The sequence below is a fragment of the Tenrec ecaudatus genome, chromosome 2 (assembly GCF_050624435.1).
Source record: "Tenrec ecaudatus isolate mTenEca1 chromosome 2, mTenEca1.hap1, whole genome shotgun sequence".
NCBI classification, from domain to species: Eukaryota; Metazoa; Chordata; class Mammalia; order Afrosoricida; family Tenrecidae; genus Tenrec; species Tenrec ecaudatus.
The window spans coordinates 123256324-123265715 of record NC_134531.1 but is presented as its reverse complement, the minus strand read 5'-3'; the positions used below and the strand labels follow the sequence as shown (position 1 = coordinate 123265715).

Below are 9392 nucleotides of genomic sequence, written 5' to 3'. Positions count from 1 at the left end.
CTGACTCAAGCATTTGGTATGTGCCAGCCTCCACAATGCCTGAAGCATTTAATGGAAGTAAAGTGCTTCATATATGTTTGCATGTAGGCATGGTGGCCCAGAAGTTAAAGCACGTAGCTAATAAAAACCAAAAAGTTGAATCTATCGACAGCTTTTTCTCATAAAGATGTAACAGTTTGCATTCATAAAGCTTTACATCCTTAAAATCCCGTGAATCAGTTTGATCCTGTCTAGTCAGGTCACTATGAATTAGAATTGGCTTGTCAGAGGAAGCTTGGGTTTGGGGATATATACATAAGCTGTGTTCGGCTGGTTTGACTAGAGAAAAAAATTCCAGTGACACTCATATATGTGTAAGAAAGAACTTTATATCAAGAAGCTTTATATGTCAGGACAACATTCCAGCCCAGTCCAATTTAAGTGCACAAGTCCCTTTCAGAAGCACACAGTCACAAGCAATGATGCAGAATGCAGGAATGTCACAGGGTGATGTGTGAACGCCATGCGGATTGAATGGGGGTGGCTCTGGCAACAATCCTGGTCAGCCAGCAGGAAGGTGAAGGCACAGAGGGAAGAGGAGGTTCCCAGGACCCCCCTTATGAATGAGAAGGCCATGCCCACAAGGAGGCCCCATCAGGCGGTGACCTGGATTGACAGGTTGAGCACCACCTCTGTACTTTTATATATCTTCAAGTTAACGTGAAATTATGTAACTACCCCATACATCAACCCAAACTAGCAAACCCACAATCATATGATCGATTCTAAATCATGGGGAGTAGCCAAAAGCTTATGGGAAAATCCCATTACCTTTCAGTTCCATTTTTCTTATATGAGTATATACATATATACATTTCACTAGTTTTCCTCCTTGAGAGAATTTAACTTACTACATCATGTAAGAATCTGGTGTCACTTTGAGGACTCAGAGTAAAGGGGTGGAGTCTAGCCTGTCAATCAGTTAGTAGCTTGATGACCCCTTTTGCCTTAGGCTTATAGCACTAAGCATTAGGTTTTCAAGGTACACTCACATTATAGCATGCATCAAAATTTTATTTTTTTCAATCCCTGAGTAATATTCCACAATATGCACATGTCACATTTTGTTTGTCCATTCACTGCTGTTGAACATTTGGATGGTTTCCACCTTGATCGCTTGTGAATAATCCTTCCGTGAACATCTTTGTCAAATATCGGTTTGAGTCCCAGCGTTCAATTTATTTCTGAAATAAATTGAGTTATCAAAAAAGAAATTAAAGTCCATAGAGCTTAGTAAATTGTACAGAGTTGCACACTTTAGGAAGCAAAGTAGCTATCTTATTCCATGCAGGTGGGAATTGACTTCAAGACTAGGCTTTTTCACTGTGCGGCTTTTTCTCCTCTCACGAAGGATGAAAACGTCCTCTGGCCTTTGGGATTGGATGAGAGCGCGCTTGGGTAGACAAGTCTTACAGAACCTTTTCAAATGAGCCCTAGACCCTGAGGTGTTGATTTCCCCCCAGACCTTTAGCTAAGAATTGTAGGAGACATTTTTTAACTGCTAGGAAAATCTATCTGTATTCCAGGGCAGGGCTACGTGGGGTTCTCCTGAGAATTAGTAGAGGAAATTCAATGCTTGGGCAGATAAGAGAGAAGGTGGGTACTGAAAAAGATGTATTATTAACCAGAGAGAAGTTAGAATAAAGTCAGCCAAAATAAGTGACAAAATGTCTAGATGTTTCGTTTGACTCATATTCATAAGAACAGCATTTTGGAGACAAGATCTATGTGGATGATACTTAAGTCTGCATTTGACCTTTTTTTCGTAGGGGAAAAAGGACTCTGTCGGCAAAGCAGCAAAACCATTGGCTTGCTAACTAGAAGATCCAACCAGCCACTCTTGAGAGAACTAAGTGACAGTCGTCTTCTCTGAAGATCCCATCCGTGGACGTCCTGAGGGACAGTTGATTCTACTCAATAGGTCCCTATAAGTCAGAATCCACTCAATGGTAATAGATTTTTTTGGTTGTGGTGGGAGGTAAGTAGGAATATAATTTTTATATAAGACAGGACAATATGTAACATGAAAATTCTAAGCAGCTTTCTTACTGAGTGAGTAAGGATCAAGCCAAGATTAAAAATAAAAAGTCGAACTTAATTCTGGACTATTCTTGATGCTTAAGTGTTGTTACATGGAGTTTACAGAAAAGCAGGAGAGGAAATACGGCTCCACATAAATTTCCGTTAGAAAAGTTGTTTGACATGAGGCACTGTTTTCCTTCCAGCTGAATCTTGTAAACTACACATTTTGAATTAAATGTTGGTTTTAAAAATGACAATATATATTTATAGAATTGTGAAAAAGCTGACACCTAAAGACAATTACTCAGAAAGTATGTATTTTCCCAGAACAGCTCAACATGATATTGTTCAGGACTTAACCTATTTTTTGTGAGATCTTACTACAATATAGACAGTTTTATTGTTTTGTTTTTTATAGATGTCTTTGAGGTACAAAGTAAAAAAGACTACTTCTACTAGGATTTCAGTTCGTGCACTGTGTTTGTGCCATCAAGTTGGCGCCAATTCATCGTGCCTCTGTGTGGCAGTTACAGAATCTGGTGTCACTTTGAGGACTCAGAGTGAAGGGGTGGAGTCTAGCCTGTCAATCAGTTAGTAGCTTGTTGACCTCATTTGGAGGCACTAAGGAGATAAATAGCTCCCTAGAGGTGGGACACATGCTCACTCCCTGTGAGACATCCCAGTAGAGAAGACACATGGAGAGAGGTTGATGGAGCCAGACCTCTGGAGCCAGAGAAACCACATGGAAACTGCTGCCAGAGCTGAGATGCTTACGGTGCCACTGAATCCACAAGACTTCCTGCCCACTGGCCTGTGATCTTCCTGCATTCGGCATCATTGTATGTGTTTTCTGAGTTAAGAGGACTTTATAGATTGGCATCAGACATCTGGGATAATATCAAGTTATAGACTTGATCTCGACTGGGCTGGGATATTTTCTTAATGTACAATTACTCTTTATATAAAGCTCTTTCATCCCCAACCCCAGCCAGTCCTGGGGCTTTGGGGCTCGGCTCAAGAGGAGTCCCGCTGGGACATGGGGGTACAGTGAAAGGTGTAACCCTTTGATTGGGCATGCCTACACAGTAGGGTATGCTGCACCCCTCTAGGATTTCCCATATGGCCTCCAATAAATTTCTTCCCTTTTGTTTAAAAACAAACAAACAAAACAACGAAAAGCTTCTTTCTTATACACATGAGTGTCTATGAATTTGTTTCTCTAGTCTACCTGGACTGACCCACCCTAGGTACAATAAAAGGAAATGCTGCTTGATCTTGGGCCATCCTCATAGTTTCTGTTATGTCTGAGCTCACAGTTGCAGCCATTACCGTGAGGGTTTTCCTTGTTTTCATTGTCCCTCTTCTTTACCAAGTGCAATGTCTTTCCAGGGACTGATGTCTCCTGGTAACATGTTGAAAGTACTTGAGACATCATTTCACTGTCATTGATTCTAAGGAGGACAATGAAAAGATGTCTCAAGTTCTTTTAGGTGCCGGCTTTACTTCCCTGAATGAAGATTTGTTTGTTTCTCCGAAAGCCCATGGAACAGCCAATATTTTGCCAACATCATAATAGAAATGCATCATTTTTTTCTCTGATCTGCTTATTTTGTCCAGATTTCACATGCATCTGAGGTGATGGAAAATGTCATGATTTAGGGGAGTTATCAAGGCAACATGTTTGCTCTTTGGCACTTTAAAAAGATCATGTGCAGCTCATCTGTACAAAGCAGTGTATCGTTTGATTTCTTAACTCTTGCTTCCATGATGATTGTTTGTGAATCCAAGTAAAATAAATCCCTGGACAACTTCAACCTTTTATCTAGCTATCATATTATCTATTGGCTAGTTGTCAGATCTTTGGTTTTCTTTTCATTGAATTTTAATCCATACTGAAGGCTAGATTATTGGATCTTCAACAGAAAGATCTTCCAAACATCTTGACTTTCAGCATGTAAGGTTATATATCACTGAAGGTTAATGATCCTTCCTCCAATCCTGATCATGTTCTCTTGGGTTATTTGTTTAGCAAATATATATTACCATGACATACACATTTCCTAATTTTAAACTGTGCCTTATCCCATCCTTCTCTTGGAATGAGTGACTCTTGGCTATAAGGAGGTTTTACAGGAGTACAATGAAGTGTTCTGGGATTCACATTTATCACAATATTATACATAATTTGTTATGCTCCACAAAATCAAATGCCTTGTATCCTGTAACACAAGTAAACATCTTTCTGGTATCTTAGCCTGATATTTCATCCATCTGACATCAGACATAATAGCTATCATTTCACAACATCTTTGGATTCTGGCTTGACCTTCAGGCAGCTCTCTGCTGAAGTATCACTGTGACATGGATGAGTTTATTTCAAACAAACATTTTTTAAAAGGTCTCTGTGATTACTGCATATTACAGAAAGGTTCCTTTAGTAATAAACATTTTTCAGTCTCCCTGGAGTTTCCTTAAAAGAAAAGGCTTAATTAAGGAGCAGCTCCTGAGATTTGATGGGCCGGGTCAATTTAACGCAGAGAGATTAGCTTAGAAGACTGTGGTGACTGTTTGGGGGAATTCCCCAGTGACAATTGTGATAGATCTTCTCAAGTGCCACAGAGTAAGCATGGAGTTTATTATGAAGAAAATGTAAGACAATAGAAAACTGCATTGGTGAGAAAAGTCCAAGAAATTTGCATCAAGGACTTTTTATACATCATGACAACACGACTGCTCATGTTGGAGGGACTGTCCTATGACAACCGTGTTGGGAAACTGTCTACCCTGTGCCCTTTATCTTACTTTCTCAGACTTCCTTTGGCTCCTTGAGTCCAAGAAACATTTAAAAGGAACATGACTTAAGGTATTCCAAGATGTGGTACAAATTGAAGAGCACATAATTCTTGGGGGAAGGACTAAAGCATAGGTTCGCAAACTTACTTGGCCAACTTCCCCTTTTCAGAAAAAAATTAAAAACAGTCAGTGTTAACCCTGCCAGTGATTAAACGTTGCTTTACTTTGTAGTCCTTTTAGATCCTCCCAGTACCTCCAGAACCCCTGCTCTGCGTGGTGTCACCCACTTTGGCAAACATCGGGTTAGAGGGACAGTACACTGCCTTCAGAAGGTATAGATCTAGACAGAATATATTGAGGATTGGTAGCTTCTCATTTTCATATTTTCTTTGTTTTTTATGATTTTGTAGTAATGGTTTTTGAGTTATCCTTATATTCTGTCCATTATGCTTCTGATTTTATTGTGATTCTTTCTCTCCCATACAGAAGGTACGTTAGGCCTTTCAATTTCAAAGATGTATAATGTCATGATACCATAAGTTTGGCTATAGCTATCATTTTGTCCTAGATCAAATTAAGACAACAGTTAAATTGAAGACAAAATGATTAGATTACTTTAGGTGAGCATTCCTTTAAATTTTATTTCCTTTGGGATCATGTATGTGCCAATCAAATTCATATTTTTCTCTTTAATGTCTGTATACTGCTGGGTACTCATTGGAGCCCCTTGGCAAAGACAGAACTGTGTCAGAAAAATATGTGCCGAAAAGATGAAAGTCATAGTCTAGCCTAGCAAGTGCAACTGGGCATTCCACAGAAAAGGGCAGATGACAGTCATTGAAATAATTGGCTAAAATTAAGAACATTGTGCATTCTGAAATTAATAAAGCAAATGTAAAGTACGTATTTTGAAAAAAATGTTCTATTTCTTTTAGATGGGAAATACCTGTCAAGAGAAGTGATAACTTAATTTTATATTAATTTGCCACCCAACCATCAAATAAAGCAAACACCTATCTTATGCTAGATAAAAGAATAATTTAATATTAGAACAATACTAGGCAAATAATGTGCGATGACCATAAATGTGTCACTTGCTGTGGGTTGACAAAATAACTGAGTTCCTTTTGCTCATTGAAAAGATGAACTGGAATGATCTGCTATAAGAAATATTTCAGGTGCTCACTTCGGCAGCACATTTACTAAAAATTGGAATGATACAGAGTAGATTAGCATGGCCCTGCACAAGGATGGCACGCAAATTTGTGAAGTGTTTCATTAAAAAAGAAAGAAAGAAATATTTCAGGTTCTACTTAATTCTAATGTAATGAGAAAAGAACACCATTAATTTAATGTATGTTCTAGTTTGAAGCTAGATTGCATATTGAGCTTAGAGAACTTTTTAAAGTTCATTGATGGTGATGCAATTGGACTCAATAGCTACTGGGAATGTCATCCAGTAAATGAAACTGAAATGTTTAAAGTTGCAGTTTTGTTTTTCTCTTATTACAATTCCTTTTGAAGTTAATGATTAAGACAGGTAAATTATCCATTGAAGTAAAAATATATAAATTAGTTCTTGGAATACAGCAATATGCTAGACATCAAACATAACTTCTGCAATATAGAGACATTTTAACATAAAACATGTTTAGGCCTGAATTGATAATTCTTTCTCTTTCTCTAATCTGCATGCACAGAGTCTTTGCCTTGATGAATTACTGGAGCAGCCTTATTCTGAGGAATACTTCTCAGCTACATGGAGAGAATGATTTGAACCTTCAGTGAAGCAAAATATTCTGAAATGAGAGATGTATTAAATAGCTAGAGTTCATAATTTTTTTAATCCAGAAATGTAAAACGTAGAGAGATTTTTAATTGCAAATGTCATTTTGATATTTTTTATCTCCAATTGAATAGACTGCCCTACCATCTCCTACCTACCCTTCAAAAATAGTAAATATATGTGACAATATATCTTCAAAATATATATCCTAAGTTTTAATTTGATTGTTGCTCAGCTTCTCTCCAATATCATGTTTCCTACAATTTTATATGATGGCCTATAAAATACTTCATTCCCCTGTATTATGGAGCTAGGTTACATTAGCTTGAAACTGTATCTCGGATTGTAAATGAAAGAATTATTCAGAAATAGACATGCATGTGAAAGCCCATGTCTAAAAATAGTTTCTAAATGTGAAGCAAAGAGAGCTGCAGTCTCCCTTATAATTAGAGATGTGCGAGTGTGCGGATGTGGAAGCGTACAACTTAGTACGGGAGGAGAAATAAAATGGAGAGTGAAATGCTCCTGAGAGAGAAGGGTATTAACATTTAATTTATTTGTAATAATTTATAGATCTCTTATTGACACAAATTTTAGGAACATTAAATATTCAGGTAGATATTATTTATATCTTCTGTAAAATATTTCAGTTTAAATAATAAACACGTCCACAATACAAGCGTACAAAATCTAAAAGATTAAGGAAAGAGTGCGCTTAAAAATGTGCGTTGTATGCTTTCTAATAGTTAAATATGGAGATAACAAGGGATAAAACTGTAACTCAAACTAAACAAAAACAATCACCATCATATTATATGATTGATGTTTACAATTCCATTTGGCAAAACACATCTGTGATATCACAGTCTATTACATTAACATAGTGACTGTGAAGCTGTAGAATACGGTGTTGTGTATTTATACATAAATCCTCTTTTCCTTGAGGGGATTATAAAAGATTGTAAATGATTGACTTTCAGAGTACTGAAAATGCACAGTTTGTGATAGACAGAAATTATCTTCAAGATCTGCTAAATGTGCTCTCTCGGAATACAGAAATATTTTTCTTTTTATTATTAAATACTTTTATCGGGGGCTATTACATCTGTTACCACAATCCATACATTCATCCAGTGTGTCAAGCACATTTGCACATATGCTGCCATCATCATTTTCAAAGCATTCTCTTCCCACTTGAGCCCCTGATATCAGCTCCCCATTTCGTCCCCCTCGCTCCCCAGCCCACCCTCCCTCACGAATTCTTGATAAGTTATAGATTATTGTTTTCATATCTTACATCATCCCCCGTCGCCCCTCACCCACTTTTCCATTGGTCATCCCTCTAAGAGGGAGTTATAGATTGATCCTTGTGATCTATTCCTCCTTTCTCCCCCCACCCTCCCCTAATCCTCCTAGTATCTCTACTATCACTGTTGGCCCTGGGGGTGTTATCTATCCTGGATTCCCTGTGTTGCGGACTCTTGTCCATAGCAGTGTGCATATTCTGCTCTAATCCAATTTCTAGAATCAAGTTAATGATAGTGGGGAGAAAGAAGCACCAAAGAACTAGAGGAAAGTTGTGTGTTTCATCAGTGCTATACTGCACCCTCATTGGCTCATTTCTTCCCTGTGACATCTCTGTAGGGGGATGTCCAATTGTCTACAGATGGGCCTTGGGTCTCCACTCCATGCTTCAAACCACCCCCCATTCACCTTGGGTATGATTTTGTTCTGCATCTCAGATGCCTGGTACCTGATCCCATCGACAGTTGGTGATCAGACAGGCTGGTGTGCTTCGTCCATATGAGTTTTGTTGCTTCTCAGCTAGATGGTCACTTGTTTATCTTCAAGGCTTTAAGAACCAAGACACTATATCTTTTGATAGCTTGGCACCAACAGTTTCCTTCACCAAATTTACTTATGCACCCATTTTGTATTCAGTGATCATGTTGGATAGGTGAGCATCACAGAAGGCAGGATTGTTAGAACACAGTGTTCTTGCATTGAGGGAGTACTTGAGTCAAGACCCAATGTCCATCTGCAACCTTACTTTTTAACATATAAATATGAGTACATAATTCTATTCCCTTTTAATTATATATATATATATGTATATATGTAGATGTAAATGTCCTTTGCCGCCTAATTATTTCTTCTATTTCCTTTTACTTTCCTCTTGTTCCACCATCATGTTCAGCCTTCATTTGGGTTTAGTAATTCCTCGCTGCTGCATTGCCCTTAAGCTCCATTAGGCATCCTATGCCCTTCTTCCATTGGTTTTAGTTCACTTGTTGCTCCTTATCCCTGGGTTGGTTCCCCCTCACCCCTTCCTTTCTCCCACCTCCACTTCCTCCTTAGCTCCCCAGAACCATTGGTTCTGTTCTTTTCATCTCCAAATTATTTTTCCCACCTATCTTATCTAGATAGAGATGAAGATACATTAGTAAGCGCAAAAACCAGGCAAAGCCAAATAAAGCGACAAAGGAAGTCAAAACCAACAGAAAAATAACAACAACATAAAGAAAGCCACTGACAAAAATGGAAAGACCTATAAATAGTTCAATGTCCATTTGTTGGCCTTTAGAAGTGTTTTCCAGTCGAGTCTGATGGGGTGTCACATTCTGTCTCCAAAGTCTATTTTTGAAATCCTCTAGGGATTTCATCATTTTGCTCCCCTTGCTGCTCTGTTGCATACCCTTAGTGTTTCCCCGCAATTCCCACAGTGTGTGTCAGTAATGTCCCCCGCAGCGCT

At 38.3% G+C, this 9392-nt stretch overlaps 1 non-coding gene across 1 annotated transcript; it reads left to right on the top strand.

The window, feature by feature from the left end:
• The first annotated feature begins 6032 nt into the window (after positions 1 to 6032).
• On the top strand, positions 6033 to 6139 carry LOC142441989 (U6 spliceosomal RNA). Its single transcript, XR_012783261.1, has one exon. It is a non-coding gene; the product is annotated as a U6 spliceosomal RNA (small nuclear RNA).
• The last annotated feature ends 3253 nt before the right edge of the window (positions 6140 to 9392 follow it).